We start from the raw sequence: 16,280 nt of genomic DNA, 5'->3' as shown, positions 1-16,280 counted from the left end.
ATTGAGACTCATGTTGGGTGTGGAGCCTGCTTGGTATTCTCTCTCTCTCTCTCCCTCTCCCCCCTGCTTTCTCTCTCCCCCCTCAAAAAAAAAGGGGGGGGAAGAAAATGAAAAGGACAGATATTGTTATGATTCCACTTATATGAGGTAAAAAAAAAAATCACTAAAATGGTAGATTTTGTTATGTATGTTTCGCCACAATGAAAAACTTCATCAGTTACTCACAATAGAAAAACCAGGCCATTTGAGGAAATCATTGGCAAGATACCAAACCCAGTACACCAAATGAGAGCAAAGCCACTGTGGGTCAGAGCCATATGGCAGGGCTGTACAGTTTTAAATGCCCACCCTGTATAGGATGAGAGTTGAGCAACCAAGACACAAGAATGTAGTCCAAGGCACACCTGCCCTGGCAGGGTGAGGTCTCCACACTTGGTATTTAAGAGTGCACCTTATCGAAGCTAGGTCACAGAATTCTGAATTCCCTCATTAATGAAGTGTTTGCACTATTACACATTTGGGGGTTTAGTTGACCCATTAAAATATACTTTTCTAAATAAATTATCATTTCATTACAATTCTAATCATAGAATTTTTCTTGTGTGAAATTTGTGAAAGTATTAAATGATTCTCTAACTTTTCAGTGTTTGTTTTGGTATTTTCAACTGTTAGCAGTTCCTGATTCTCAGTCTAGAGGTTCTATAAGATAGCTCTTGTGGGAATAGTCTCTGGTGCTCCTTGTATTCATTTTTGGAGAAATAATTCTTATGAAAATGATTCAGTATTATTTGGTACAGAATTTGTTCACATGGATATATTTTTCTTTAGCTGACATATTAGTTTTGTTGGCTCTTTTTTTGGTGGGGGGGTACTGTGTGATTTAGCAGACTTCCAACAAGATTATTTGTTTTAAAACATGTCTTTTGGGCACCTGGGTGGCTCAGTCGTTAAGTGTCTGCCTTCGGCTCAGGTCATGATCCCGGGGTCCTGGGATGGAGTCCCGCGTCGGGTTCCCTGCTGAGCAGGGAGCCTGCTTCTCCCTCTCCCTCTGTCTGCCACTCCCCCTGCTTGTGCTCTCTCTCTCTTTCTGTCAGATAAGTAAATAAAATTTAAAAAACAACAACAACATGTCTTTTAAAAAACACTTTATGGTTTATCTTTGTAGATATTTTTCTACTTTGAACAGCCTACCCAATGAAAGGGTATGTGAAACACAGATTTACTGTTACTGTGGTTTTTCAGTTGTTATATATTAACAAATAACATCATTATGTGTTTGCTTTTGGCATTCACACTTACTTATCTAAATCACAGTAGTCATCTTGTTTTAATAAATTGATAAGTAATAATGTAATATACAAGTTTATATTTTAATATATAGCAGTAGTGATATAGGAACTAATACTTGATGCTTATTTATTGTTTACTTATTTATGGAATGCTATTTGCTTTACATACTCTGGAAGCATTTAATCCTCACAATAACCCAATGTGGTATATATATTATCACCATTTTGCAGATTAGAAATCTAAAGTGTTGGCATGATTGGTTACTTACCCAAAGTCATATAGCTAGCCAGTAGCTAGCTTTATCACATTCCATAGGCAGGGTTCTTTTTTACTATAAGTTAATTAATTGGTAATTATTAGAAATCAACCTGAGTTGCCAGTTAGGTTAACTGTTAGTTAAGCTGTTAATTATTTTAAAATCCTACTTCTGTAATAATCGTTAAGTTTGAAATAAATTTAGAATGTATATGTAAACCATATTTCAGGAATGTGGATACTCTATTGCCTATATATGAACATGTAAAGCACTCATCAGCAACAGGGATGATGCAAAAATTTAGAAATACGATCACTGTCCCCAGGAAGCTTAAAATTTAGTTAGATGTATCTCAAACCACCCCCTCCCCTTTTTTTTAAACCTATGCCTCTCTTGGGCAACCAACCAAACTGCCATGCCTTCCTTAAATTAAAATCTCAAAATAAATTAAATTCTGGTATGTCTTACAATCTAATTCTGTTTGGTTTCTGAGTTTGTAATGGTGAAGGATAACTCATTATCCAAATATTTTTGGTCTCTAAGTTTTGGGTAGTGAGTAGTAATGAAAGTTTTAATAGCAAAGGAAAACATTTCTATCTGAAAAAGTTTGTTCATTTCCTGAGTCAGCATAGTGTGAGTTCAGGTAGGGATAGTGTGGATTGTGAGGAATATGTGTATCACATCTTAAAATAATAAAACAATAATAAATAGAATGAAGTGGTGATTTAAGACATTTACTCCTCCATCATTGTTCTATTGTGTAACCTTTGAACATAAAGGTATTCAACAAGAATACCTATTTCACTCTAAAAATAATTATTACAGAAATTTAGTAACTAGGACGCTTGGGTAGCTCAGTCAGTTAAGCGGATGCCTTCGGCTCAGATCATGATCCCAGGTCACGATCCTGGGATCGAGTCTCGGATTGGGCTCCTTGCTCAGTGGGGAGCCTGCTTCTCCCTCTGCCTGTTCTGCTGCCACTCTCCCTGCTTGTGCTCTCTCTCTCTGTCTCTGAAAAATAAATAAAAATTTTTTAATTAACATATAATGTATTATTTGTTTCAGGGGTACAGGTCTGTGATTCATCAGTCTTATGCTCACCATAGCACATACACCCTCCCCAGTGTCCATCACCCAGCCACCCCTACCCTCCCACCCCCCTCCACTCCAGCAACCCTGAGTTTGTTTCCTGAGATTAAGAGTCTCTTATGATTTGTCTCCCTCTCTGGTTTCATCTTGTTTCATTTTCCCCTCCCTTCCCCTATGATCCTCTGTCTTGTTTCTCAAATTCCTTGTATCAGTGAGATCATATGATAATTGTCTTTCTCTGATTGACTTATTTCACTTTGCATAATACCCTCTAGTTCCATCCACAGAAAAATAAATAAAATCTTTAAAAAAATTTAGTAACTAGATTTTGGTAATATCTTAATGTTCTGTTTGTGCTTGCTTACATTTATATATAAATAGGTAAAATAATCTAGCATATAGATACAAGTGTTGGGTATGAACAGATTTAAAGGACTTGATCCACATTACAGTACAGTTGTTTGGAGTATGTTATGGATTATGCTAAGACCAATGATAGGGTGGAAAGCCCTTTTTTGAAATAAGCTTTAATATTGTGGCCTAGTGAATAATATATAATATTCTGCTAAGAATAGAATCAATTCATTCAACAAATTGAGTACCTAATATGTGCAAGACTGTGTGACTCCATCTGCAGGGTGCCTGGCCACATGAAAATTAAAATTTAGTGAAGTTTTCTACTATTCAAGAGGCATTATTTATGGTCCAGAGGCAGATGGCTTGGATTTGCACTCTGGCTCTTCCACTTACTAGCTATTCGAACTTGGGTGAACTATTTATAACATCCTTATGCCTCAGTTCCCTCATGTAGTTAATAAAAGAGAGAAGGAGGAGGAAGAGAGAGTAGAATTCTAATAGCATCTACCTTATGGGATTTTATGAAGATTAAATAAACAAATTGCATGAAGGACTTAACACAGTGCCTAGTATAATAAATGTTAGTTATTTTTATTATTTTAATGTGGAGACAGATGGTTAGAATAAATTGTACATTGGGGGGATCTTGGCCTGGTCTGGGAGGGTTAAGGATGACTTTCCTGGATATGTGATTTGGGTCTGAGAAGTGAAGGATGAGTAGTATTGACTGAGTGATTAGGGAGAGGAGTGGAGTAAGGATAAGGAGTAAGTGGAGTAAGGAGTAAGGCTGTCAACAGCAAGTATGAATGAAGTCCAGGAAAGAACATGATCAGAGTGCCTTGAGGACAACTAAAAGCCAGAAAAACTATGTAAAGATGAACCATAAGAGATGATAGGGGCCAAATTTTGTAGGGCCTTAGAAAACCTTGGAAGGGTGGGTTTAAGCAAAGAAGTGACATGATCAGATTTTCATCTTGCAAATATTACTCTGCATGTATTCTGCAAGAATGTTTTGGAATGAGGCAGGGTAGATGTGAGAAGCACAGTCAGAAGACTATTAAAAGTAAAAGATGATGGTAGCTTGGTGTAAGGTGGGAGATTTTAGAAATGGATAGATCAAAATATATTTAAAAGATAAAATAATCCAGGCTTCATGTTTACTTGGATATGAAGGATGAGGGAGAGGAAATGTCGATGAGAACTCCCAAGGTATCAGATAGAAGACAAATACATTGCAGGTAAGTCAAGAGAGTATGTTAGAATGTTCTAAGAAGTAGTTAGGGTATAGTAGAGTTTGCTCATAATAATGAGGAAGTTCTAGAAAGATGATTCCCAAGGTTTGGTCCCTGGACCAGCAGCCTCAGCATTACCTGGACACGTGTTAAAAATGTAAATTATCAAGTACTACTCTAGACCTACTGAGTCAGGAACTTTGGGTTGTGATACCCTCCAATCTGTGTTTTAACAGACCCTCAATTGACTTTGATGTGTGCTAAAGTTTGAGAACCACTTTCCTTAGAGGCACAGTGGAAAAGTTTAGGAGGAGGGACAAATGAATGGTGTCATCAGAGCCAAGGACTTGATTAGTTTTATGAGTTTTTATTAGTTTTGAGCAGGGGTCAGTAGCCAGTGTGCCAAATATGGCCCACTGCCTGTTTTTGTATAGCCCACTAAGTAAGAATGATTTTTACAATTTTTTTAAGGTGTGAAAAAAAAATCAAAAGAAAATAATACTGACAAATGAAAATGACATTAAATTCAAATTTCAGAGTCCATAAATAAAATTTTATTGGAATACACATAGATTTATACATTGTCAGTGGCTGCTTTTGCACAATGGAAGAATTGAGTATCTGTGACAGAAACCAGACAAAGCCAAAAATTCTTACTATCTGGCCTTTTACAGAAAGATTTGCTGATCCCTGCCTTAGAACATTAAAATGCACTGTATTTGGTGACAGAAAAGAGCAGCATGGGGAGTTTAATGCTCTGGGTAGAAAGTGGCTTCTGAGTCTAATGGAGGGAAATCTCAGTTTGCTTGATTTGGAGAGATGAGTGCAAACAACATGATCTTTGTTTCGTGCTGAATAGGAGCCTGCAATCCCAGAACCCACAGTTTTGCCTGAGGTAGTAACTTTCCTGGTGCTCTTTGTAATCATTTTTGGAGAAATAGTTTTATTAAAATGAGTCCATATTGTTTATTTTATACAGAGATGTTACTTGGTATTGAATGTACTGTACATAAAAATATTGTATATTTTCATTTAAAGGTGTAAGTGATTTTCTGAAGCCCTCAAGCATGTTCACCATGATTATGCCTTTATGGCTTGTTTAGAACTGCTTAAGAATCAGTTTTATCATGGACAAAAGTCAAATTTTGGAAATTTTTGCTTTTATTAATGGTGGATAAGCTCATTGTAAACCAACCTTTTTGCTAAGAACAACTAGAAAAACTGGGCAAAACAAAATCTATTTGCAGGCATTGGAGAACTAGTAAGTTAGTAAGTGCTTGAGGGGCCAGGAACCCAGAAAATGGGTTGAGGGAGGAGCTCGACATTTGGTACAATTCCTTACCCTTGGTCATTTGCCTAATTCTCAGCAGAGCTAAGAATCTGAGCCGAGCTTCTGGTACTCTTTTGGGGCCAGAGGTTAAAAATTGGAATCCAGAGATTGTCAAGAAGGAGAGGTCCAGGCAAATACCCAAGGCTTTCATTTGAGACCACAGGGTAGAATAGCACTTGGAAGGTCTATAGTCCAGTCTCCAGTCAACCCAATCCTTCACTGGATTAAGGTTATCTGCCATAGAATTGCTTCAATCTAAATGTTATTACACTGGACTCTTAATCAGATAAAGCAGTTGAGCCCAACTGTTAGGGCCTTGATTATCTGGGAATAATAACCAAACCCATGGAAAGGAAAGTCCCCCACTTCTTAAATAACAGGAGAGGAGAGAAAGACCGTTTATGTGAGTAAACCTGCTTCTTCTGGTGACATGAGGGTTAAGGGTGGGCAATCTCTAAGAAACCTAAGAATGGTCAGGAGGGACTGCTGGTTTTTTAGATGATGTGTTTGAGCATTGCCTTGATCCCTCACAACTTTCCCCTTAGGAACAAACCAAACAACAGAAAATGGGGGGCCAGGCAGCAGCTAAATCTGGATTCTAGTGAGGTCATTTGTTCCTTTGAGGTAGAGTCCCAGTACCTAAGAATCCTCTGCCTTGGGGTATGAAGGGTAAGAAGAGAGGCAGTTGGTGTCTGTTTATCTCTGTAAAAGTGCTTGAGTTGTTTAAAGCATGTAAGTAGGTTATGTTTATAAATTATCCAGGCTATCTGAGAAGCATTTTACAACAGTAGTCACTATGTATTGGGTGAATGGGAGTAAAATTAATTTCTCTGACTAGAATTCTGAGTTTAGTTATTCTTCTGGTTTGTTGCATCCTCACCCAGATTCTCTCCATAGTCCACATTTAGAGAGTAATACCTCTTTTGTTTGTTTATTTTTAAGAGTGAATCCAAAATCTTCTTTAACTTCTAATGCCTAGAAGGAGATGGTCTAAGTTTTCTTTCTGTTAACTATGTTCTCTGGTGATAAAAAACTAGAAGGGAGAATCTGGGTGTTAGTGCTCTCTTCTGTCTATCCACATGACTAGTAACATAGGCAGGTGTGTGAGAATTATTTCAGAGCAAAGGGGAAAACTTTAAAGTAAAATTAGTGAATGTTTTCAATTTGATTATAGCTTCACTAAGTGCATAAGTGAATGTAATGAAACCAAGTTTCATGCAATGCAATTAAATCACCTTATCTACTACCATATTTGTTATCCAAATTGTATTGGTAAATTTGGAAGATTTTCTTACATTGTTATGTTATGGATAATGTGTGTTTAAATTGATCATCACTTCTGTGTTTTGAGGAATAGTTCTTTTTGATGACTGTGCTTTTTAAAACTTTTCAATGTATTTCCTGTGCTTAGTCATTTCACAAATGAGTATAATGGCTGTAATTGTAATAATTTCTTCTGGTGTATGGCAAAATTTAATCTTTGCCTATGAATTTATAGACAAACATTTCCAGAAGGTAGAATATCTCAAGATTTGGCTTACAACTTGGAATTTGGGCCCAAATCAAGCTTCTTGCCTTCATATTTTCAGGCATTTATAAAACAGAAAAATCTCAATTAGACTTTATCCTGACGTCTCATGGCATAAGAGAATAGCAGAATTTAATGGAAAGAGTGTGGTTTTAGGAATCCAGGAGATCCTTATACCTGAGTTAGGGTCCTAGATCTGCTCTTTTCTATCTGTATGACCTCAGGGAAGTTACTTAACCTTTCTGTGCCTCAGTTTCTCTATAAAATGAAGATAATAGTAACTTCTTCATAGGAGGAGTAAATAAGATAATACTATATGTAAGGTACTTTGAACAATGCTTGGCACACAGTAAGCACTCAGTAAATGATAGTTGCCACTATTCCCGATAATAATTAAAAAATGCCATTTTTATTACTTCATCCGTGCTGTAGGCAGGCATTTTGCTGGAGATATGGTCACAGCCCAGTTTGGGTGGATGAGTGGGAGGTAGAACAGTAAGAAATACAGTGTGATATTTGCAGTAAGTAGAGGTTTGTGCAATGTGCTATGGCATCTCATGTGAGAAGTGGCACATTACCTCATTTCATCTTACTGGCAGTTCTCCAAAGTATGATTGTTTCTACTTACAGACCCAGGGAAGGTAGTGATTGGAACCTGGGTCCTCACACCTCCAAACTTGTCATATATGATCTTGTAGTCCTATGATGCATGAATGCCAGGTAAAAGAAATTGTTTTTGCATGGTTACAGAGTATATAAAGCATTTTGTTACCCTTTGTAGGAGAATGCACAGGAAATGGAAGACCTAGTTGTCATCAAGAAGTTTACACGTATGGAATGGCTAAATAATAAGAGGCAGTGTAGACTCTATAGCAAGGTGATGACTATAGTAACTATTAATAAACTATTATTGGTAAGCCTGTCTTTTTTAACTTTGAAAAAATATACAAACAACACATTCAGAAAAGTGAGGACAAATAAATATATAGCATAATGAGTTACTATAAAGTGAATATACATTAGCTACTACCCAGGTGGAGGAATAGAACACTGCCAGCCATCCCAGAAATCCTCTACATTCCCTTTCGCAGTCATAATCGTTTCTGTCTTCCCAAAGGCAACCACTGTCCTGACTCTTATGATAGCCACTTTCTGGTTTTTCATCATAGTTTTACCATCTCACTGTGCATTATATCTGTTTTTGAGCTATGTATGTGGAATCATTCACCATATTTGGGTATCTGGCTTCTTTGTTCAGTATTATTTTTAAGATTCATCCATGTTGTATGGAGTTGTGGTTTGTTTGTTTTCTTTATGTTGTATTCTGTTTGTAAATGTAACACTTTTTTGTTTATCCATTCTACTTTTGCTGAATATTTGAATGTAATGGTGTAGTGAAACTCATGATGATTGCAGGAGATGCCTTTTTTCTTTTCCATTCTCAGAGATTATTACTTTCATTCATTTGGAGGATGTGTTTATCACACATATGTATTCTCTTGTGTGGTGTGAAAAGTATTCAGCTCATTTCTTCATAATTCTGTGTAGAATGATAAACACTATACATTTTTGTCCTGCATCTTTTCTTTTTAACATCAGGGTTTGAAGTATTGTAGAGCCACGTTATTAGATTATATTATTTAAATGGGCTCTGAAGAAACTTGGGAGGTAGGATTCCTCAGCATCATCTTTTTTTTTTACTCAAAATGTTTATTTATTCTTTTTTTTTTATTATTATGTAGCCACCATTTTTTGAAATTCTGATCTCATTGTCTTGATCTTTCTGCTCTTCCCAGCTTTGGAAATGGCTGAATATAAACAAGAACCTGAGCATTCAGGTCTTAGTTTCATAGGTCTTATGTGATAACATATCAAGTTATGTACTTTAAATATTGTTATATGTCACTTATGCCACAATAAAACTTTTTTTTTTGTAAGATTTTATTTATTTATTTGACAGAGAGAGAGAGACAGCAAGAGAGGGAACACAAGCAGAGGGAGTGGGAGAGGGAGAAGCAGGCTTCCCGCCTAGCAGGCAGCCCCATGCAGGGCTCGATCCCAGGACCCTGGGATCATGACCTGAGCCGAAGGCAGATACTTAATGACTGAGCCACCCAGGCACCCTGCCACAATAAAGCTTTAAAAGGTAAAAAAGAATTCAGGTCTTAGGGGAGACGTAATAATGACAATTTGGCATTAGAAAAGTTTGAAGACAAACTTTACTTTTTCCATTCATACTAGTGAAGAACTTCATATAAGGATGTAAAAGTGTTGTGTGCTGAAGTGAACATTTTTGTCTCACCTCTGTATTGATGTCAAAGTGATATTTCACTAGTTTTGTTTTTTATTTCTTTACCAGTAGAGTAAGTCTCCCGAAAACTATTAGAAATGCTGTCTTTCTTCCAGGAGATTTCAAGAAATTCTGAAGGCAAAGTGTTTTATAGCAGTGCATTAACATTGGTGATACATCTTATTTCTTTAAAATAGTCTGAATTTGAATCTTGAAATCAAGCCCTAGAAACACAAACTTCATATCAAATACTTTGTTAAATACTAGCATAATTATGACAAAACTAGTAGAATACAAACCTTTTCTTCTTAGATATAAATTAAAACTGTATATGATGAACTTGGAAATAAAATGAAAATGAAAATTTTAACATGTAGGGGCGCCTGGGTGGCTCAGTTGGTTAAGCGACTGCCTTCGGCTCAGGTCATGATCCTGGAGTCCCTGGATGGAGTCCCGCATCGGGCTCCCTACTCGGCAGGGAGCCTGTTTCTGCCTCTGACCCTCCCCCCTCTCATGTGCTCTCTCTCTCTATTCTCTCTGTCTCAAATAAATAAAAATTAAAAAAAAAAAATCTTTAAAAAAAAAAAAAGAAAATGTTAACATGTAAAAACCAGTTCAGTTATTTACAAAGGTATGTGTACAGCTCAATTTTCTTCTGCCAAGGAGTACCTTTATATTATAATTCGCAGTTCACTATTTACCTTATGAAATATATTTATTTACACTTACGTAATGCTAGTGTGAGAGTGGAAGAAAAAACATAGAGACAATTTCTGGACTCTTTCTCACTTTGCTGAAGTAATTGCATCCTTATTTGTCACTTGAGAATTACACTCCTTACTCTGCTGCACAGCAGGCTGCTTTTAATTACTCTCTTCTCTTGAACATTACAATACTTCAGAGCATGAAAAAGACAACACATCTCTGTCTGAACTATTACCATTCCATTGATAAAACACTGAAAGAAATATAACTGTCATATATAAGTTCAATAAAAATGCTGCTGATAAAGTCTTATGCAGCCCCATTAATATAGTTTTGCAGAGATTCTGAGCTTATATTTTGCAAAGTAAAAAGATTTGTAAGAATACCCAAATTAGGGAATCATGTTCCTGTTAGGGAAAAAAAAAAAATAAACATTCCTACAGATCAGAATTCTTGACTAATCTCTTTGTTTAATAAGCCATGTTCAGTCAAGAGAAAACAGACAAAAAGGAACAAAATGAGCCATTTAATTTATATATGGGGAAAAATATTAGTGGATGAATTCTGTATCCTGTGGATAGAAGCATATGGCTAGCAGTTAACTCTCAAAATTCATCCTAAGATCTGCAAGTGAACAGAGAAGGGAAAAAATAAACCTGCATATATATACATATAGATTTGTATACCTAAAACCCTGTTTACATGATTTCATGCCTTTCGGTAATGTAATTTATCTACAGGAATTCATTTACTGTCCACTTAAATGGAAAACCAGATCCTCTGTTGAGTTATAGTAATCTTTAAAGCTCATATTCATCTTTGTACAGTCAAAGACCTCAGTCCTTCCCTCCTTTCATCACACTCCTTTCTCCTTCCTTCCTTCTTCTACTAGTACTTAGAACTAGTTCTGGGTGGTAGAGTTACAGCTGCAAGTAAGCCTCTGTTCTTACTCAATTTATATTCTAGTGTGGTAAGACAGGCAATAATCAAACATGAATAAGATATCAGATGTGAGTATATGCTCTGTGGATAATTAAAAGAGGTGGTTCTGCTGAAAAATGACTCCTATGTTCCCTTAGAATGGATGGTTAGGGAGGACCTCTCGCAGGAGGTGATAATAAGCTGTGGCTTGGTTGCCTTGGAATCATCATGTTAATATCTCTGGGAAGAACTAAGAGGAACTAGTGCAGAGACTTTCAGACAGGAATCAGCTTTGCTTATCAGGTTAACAGGAGACCAGATGGCTGGAATATGGTGAAAAGAATGGTATAAGATGAGCCTAGGGAGGTAAGCAGGGAATTATTGGATCATGAAATGCTTTTTAGGGTAGGTAAGAAGTAGCAATGAAAATAAAGTATAAAAATAAAGAGTAATTATGGTAGTTATTGTTTATTGACTCACTCACTATATGCCAAGTACTGTGCTAAGCATATTACCTTATGTTATCTAATTTAATTCTCACATCGCTTCTCGGCCTTTTGGCTAAGATCAAGTGTAGTATCTGTTCTTATCAGTTTAATTTAATTCTCACAATCGTATGAGGTAAATATTATCATCTTCATTTTTCAGGTAAGAAAACAGGCTCAGAGAGAATCCATTTGCTTAAGATCACACATCTATGAAGTGGGTGGGGGGAAATGGGATTTTATTTGAGCTATGGTCTAATGGACTTCAAAACCTATGCTTTCAACTACCATATTGTAAGGAATCTGTATAGTTCTTAACTTTTCCCTTCAGTCCCCTGTATCCCTCAAAACAATTTCTTCTTCGTTATACTGGTACTAGGACATAGCCAGAGAAACCCAATATTTTGGAACTGGCTTCCAATTTTATATTCTTTTTTTTTAAAAAAAGATTTTATTCATTTACTTAGAGAGAAGAGCAGGGGGAGAGGGAGAAAACAGGCTCTCCACAGAGCAGAGAGCCCGATGCGGGACTTGATCCCAGGACCCTGAGATCATGACCCGAGCTGGAGGCAGACGCTTAACCGACTGAGCCACCCAGGTGCCCCTATTTTCATTTGTATTTTATTTTTCTCATTTGTCATTCTAGGTCCCTTACTTGATAATTACACTGTGTTTGCAAAGAATATAAGCTGAAAATAAGACTAGGATATTATGAAACAACTTCCGAGTAATGTCAGGAATGATCCTACTTGATAATTACTAGCACTTTAGGGTAAGTTTGCCAAAAGAAGTACGTCAACAATTTGCTAAAAAAACCATTTTGCCTGTGGGCACATGGGTGGCTCACTCGTTGGGCATTTGCCTTCGGCTCAGGTCATGATCCCAGGGTCCTGGGATTGGGCTCCCTGCTCAGCAGGAGGCCTGCTTCTGCTTCTCCCACTCCCCCTGCCTGTGTTCCTTCTCTCGCTGTCTCTCTCTTTCAAATAAATAAATCTTTAAAAAAAAAATTTTTTTTGACTAGAATGGTTTTCAAATTTTCTAGTTTCACTAAGAATGTTGGGCACTCCACAAAAAAAGCAAGCGTAAGTGTCAGGATTGATAATGTTTAGAAAATGTTTTAAGAACTTTAATCCAGGAGCTTATATTTTGTATTTCAAAAATACATTAGTATTTTAGCCACAATACCCTAAAGATTTTCAACCATCTTCAGTTTGGATATTCTTTACAGACAACATATATGACCTCCTTTTATTAGATACAGAATGGAAAAAATAATTTTATTTGACATTTGTCTCTACATCTATATTTATGATGTCATAGTATTATAGTTTTATGTATTGTAGTTTTATTATAGTATTATGTTATAGTATTATAATCTATGAAATAAGGGAAATATTCTAGTTATGTGCTTTTAAATGGGAATATATTAGCTATAGCACAGAGGCTCATTTTGGTTTCAGTAACTTTCCAAGAGGTCTACCATCTTATCCACCAAAAATCCTTAGTGGTTGTGACACTGAGTTGAAGGCTCAAGATGAATCTATGGCTTATTCTGATGCCTATTTGGACACCAGACCATAGATGTGATTAAGCCTCAGCCAGAGTACAACCACAGCCCAGCCACCCTTGGCATACCTCAACCCTGATGGGTAAAGTAGCCTCAGGTATGATTGGATGCTTCTTTTGGAAGGCGAATGGCAGTGGCAGCCTAATTTGCCTGGGAGGTATTGGACCTTACTATGTAAATGGTTTATACTTACTCAGAATCAAATTAACAAAAAATTGTTTCATAAAATCAGGCAAAGAAAAAAGTTTAATGAAACTAAAATGAATTTAACTTCTTGAACAAATGTAATTATTTTTACATAGTTATCACTTAACTTGCACTTTGCAGTACTTGATCTAAATGCTCAGAGAAATAGCCATAGGCAGGATTTCATGGATGTTGTAGTGACTATGAAAAGCAGGTGTGAAAACTGCACATCTCTCAGACATCTTCAGTTTTACATTTTTGGGTTCTAGTAAAATTTGTCTTGTGCTGTTAATTGCCATTTTTAAATCTAACCTTGTGTTTTGTTCAATTGTTTAAAAATTGTCGATGTCAGATGATACAACACTGTATTGAAAAGTTCTTTGTTAGTTCTGAATACACAAATTTAGCTTTCCATAGAAAAACATTGCAGCCACAACAGAACTGTCCTCAGCATATTAAATTCTCAGTGATTATATGTGATGAATGCTATAGTAGGATACTAGTGACTTTAAAAGTAAGCAAGGAAGGGGGCGCCTGGGTGGCTCAGTCAGGTCATGGTCCCAGGGTCCTGGAATCGAGCCCCGCATCAGGTTCTCTGCTCAGCGGGAAGCCTGCTTCTCCCTCCCCCACTTCCCCTGCTTGTGTTCCCTTCTCTCTCTCGCTGTGTCTCTCTCTGTCAAATAAATAAATAAAATCTTTAAAAAATAATAATAAAAGTAAGCAAGGAGAACAAACAAAAAGCACTTTCTACTTCTAGCCAAGAGAAAGAATCACCCCTCTCAGTAACCAGAAAGTGGACCATTGCTGCCTCTGTCATTATTACTTCTGTGTGTATCTCTTTCTTCCTGCCTTCTCTTATTGCTATCCCATTTTCTCTGAAGTCATGACCAAGAACTGGATGCAAAGTACTAATGACTGTATTCTAGAAACAGAACTCCCTGCCTCTAATCTCTTGATTCCATTCAATTCCAATGATGTTAAGCATCATTTTCTGAGAATGGATTACACACACACACATGCACGCACGCAATAATTAGCTTATTTGTAAACTCAGTAGTAATGAAATCCTGCATGTTGGTATAACATATAATGAGGCATATCTATATTGGTATTTATCAAACATTGACTTTTATATTACTGCAATAGAATTTGATGCCAGTATTCTGAACTATTTTTCCTGCTGCTCCCTCCCCACTTAACTCTGCAATATGACATCCATTCATCAAAAATAAATGCCCAAATCAATGGAGTGTTTCTGTAACAGGTAGTAATTACCTTGGACTTATTACCCATAACCCATGGACTCTTATCATCATTCTTTATCAGATAACACAATTGTTCCTACATTAGTAGAAATTGAGCTGTGAGTCCATTTTTCTTGTTATTTGATGAATAGATCAAATAGAGTGACTAGTAGAAATATGGCATTTGAAATTGAACAAATGGATTAAGACTTTCTACTGGTTTTCTTTTTTAATTCTGTTTTATGAGTTTGTTTATAGCAGTCCCAAGATCTTCTTTTGCATAGATTTGTGTTGAAATTGGCATTTTTTTTACAATTTAAAACATGATTTTTACGCTTCATGTATAAGATAATTGCCAACTCTAGCACTCAAATATTTTCCAAGCCTAATATGTCTGTTGTGCTCAGTACTCCTATGGCAACAGGCAGAGATAATTTGCCTATAAATTTCCATCAGTTGCTGCACTGTCAAATTATATTATACGGTTGTGGATATATTGAATACAAGAGAATCTGTGATATGAGTAGTTTACCACAGCCTATTTCCCCCTACTCTGTTTATTTCAGCCACTTTGTTAGTATTATGAAATCGGGCTTGTGTATTTTGACTCAGGTGTTTAGGTGTTTTTCTGATGCTGAAATAAAGTGTTCACAAAGGTGGCACTTAATTGACTATTGATGCTGCTATAATCAGTGCATTTTTGAGAAATATATTACAGCAACAGTTTCCTATACAGTGTTTTTGGGTTTGCTTTCATTTAAAAATTTTATAGATGTGAAATCACATGTGACAGTATAATGTGGTAGAGAAATTTAGGTTTGAATTCCAAATCTGTCTTTTTGCTTTGAAAACTTGGACAACACATCTAACCCGTTGAGCCTTTGTATTCTTATTTAAGAATGTGAATGATGTATCTACCTCATTGAATTATAAGAAAGAAATGAGGTCATGTAAAACATCTAACACAGTGTCTGTCCAGTGCCTTTCTTTAGTCCTGAAGTCCCAGAGCTCCTTAATGGCAGAGTATCAATCAAAAGTTGGGTCTTCTAACACACAGGATTTTCAGCCACTGCACATTGTCTGTTTTTAGTGGTCAGTAGGAAGTCTGGGTACTGGCAAATAGTTATGCAGAGTTATGACTTTTTCAGGTAATTTTTTCCCCATAAAATTTTTCTCAAGAATTCTAAAAAATCAGTAAGAATTGAAAAAACTATGTCCAGGCTTTCACCTGGATGACTGATGACAATGGGGTCATCCAGTGATGGGGGGGGAGCAGTACAGAAGGAAGAAAAGCAGGTCTGAGTGACTTAGGTGAGTTCATTCATCAGATCTTTAACATTTTATTGGGTTTTAATCTTAGGAACTTTTATAATCCTTAATGTTCATTTTAGGGCATTCATAAATTTGCATAATTTGCTGTTTGGAGATACCCTATTTATCCCCAGTCCAGGTCTAAATCAAAATAACAGAAATTCCTTGGCAGTGCTCTGATGTCAGTCACTCAAAAGAGTTGACATTTCTATTGTTTTCCATAACTAGGGCCAACTTAAAATCTCAGCTTTTAATGACACTTTTCTCCATAAAGATCATCTTGGAAGAATCTAAATATATATTTGTTTAAAAAAATAAAAAAGACAACAACTTGAGTTTTATATTGACTGCCTGGAAGGTGGAACCAAGAAGTAAAAGACAGTGTGACAATCTGTCCAAGGTCATCCAGTTCACAAAGATTTGGTAATATATTTTCCATTGCCTTTCTTTCTTTCTTTCTTTCTTTCTTTCTTTCTTTCTTTCTTTCTT

General features: G+C 36.3%; 1 protein-coding gene and 1 pseudogene across 1 annotated transcript in view; both read left to right on the top strand.

The window, feature by feature from the left end:
• UBE2E2 (ubiquitin conjugating enzyme E2 E2) overlaps nucleotides 1-16,280 on the top strand; it is a 373,227-nt gene that overhangs the window by 174,812 nt on the left and 182,135 nt on the right. The gene's annotated exons all lie outside the window — the stretch shown is intronic.
• On the top strand, nucleotides 11,540-11,715 carry LOC118007224 (annotated as a pseudogene).

The sequence above is a fragment of the Mirounga leonina genome, unplaced genomic scaffold (genome assembly GCF_011800145.1).
Source record: "Mirounga leonina isolate KUSES-001 unplaced genomic scaffold, KU_Mleo_1.0 Mir_115, whole genome shotgun sequence".
NCBI classification, from domain to species: domain Eukaryota; kingdom Metazoa; phylum Chordata; class Mammalia; order Carnivora; family Phocidae; genus Mirounga; species Mirounga leonina.
The sequence above is the reverse complement of the archived record's forward strand: the minus strand, read 5'-3'. Positions and strand labels throughout refer to the sequence as shown.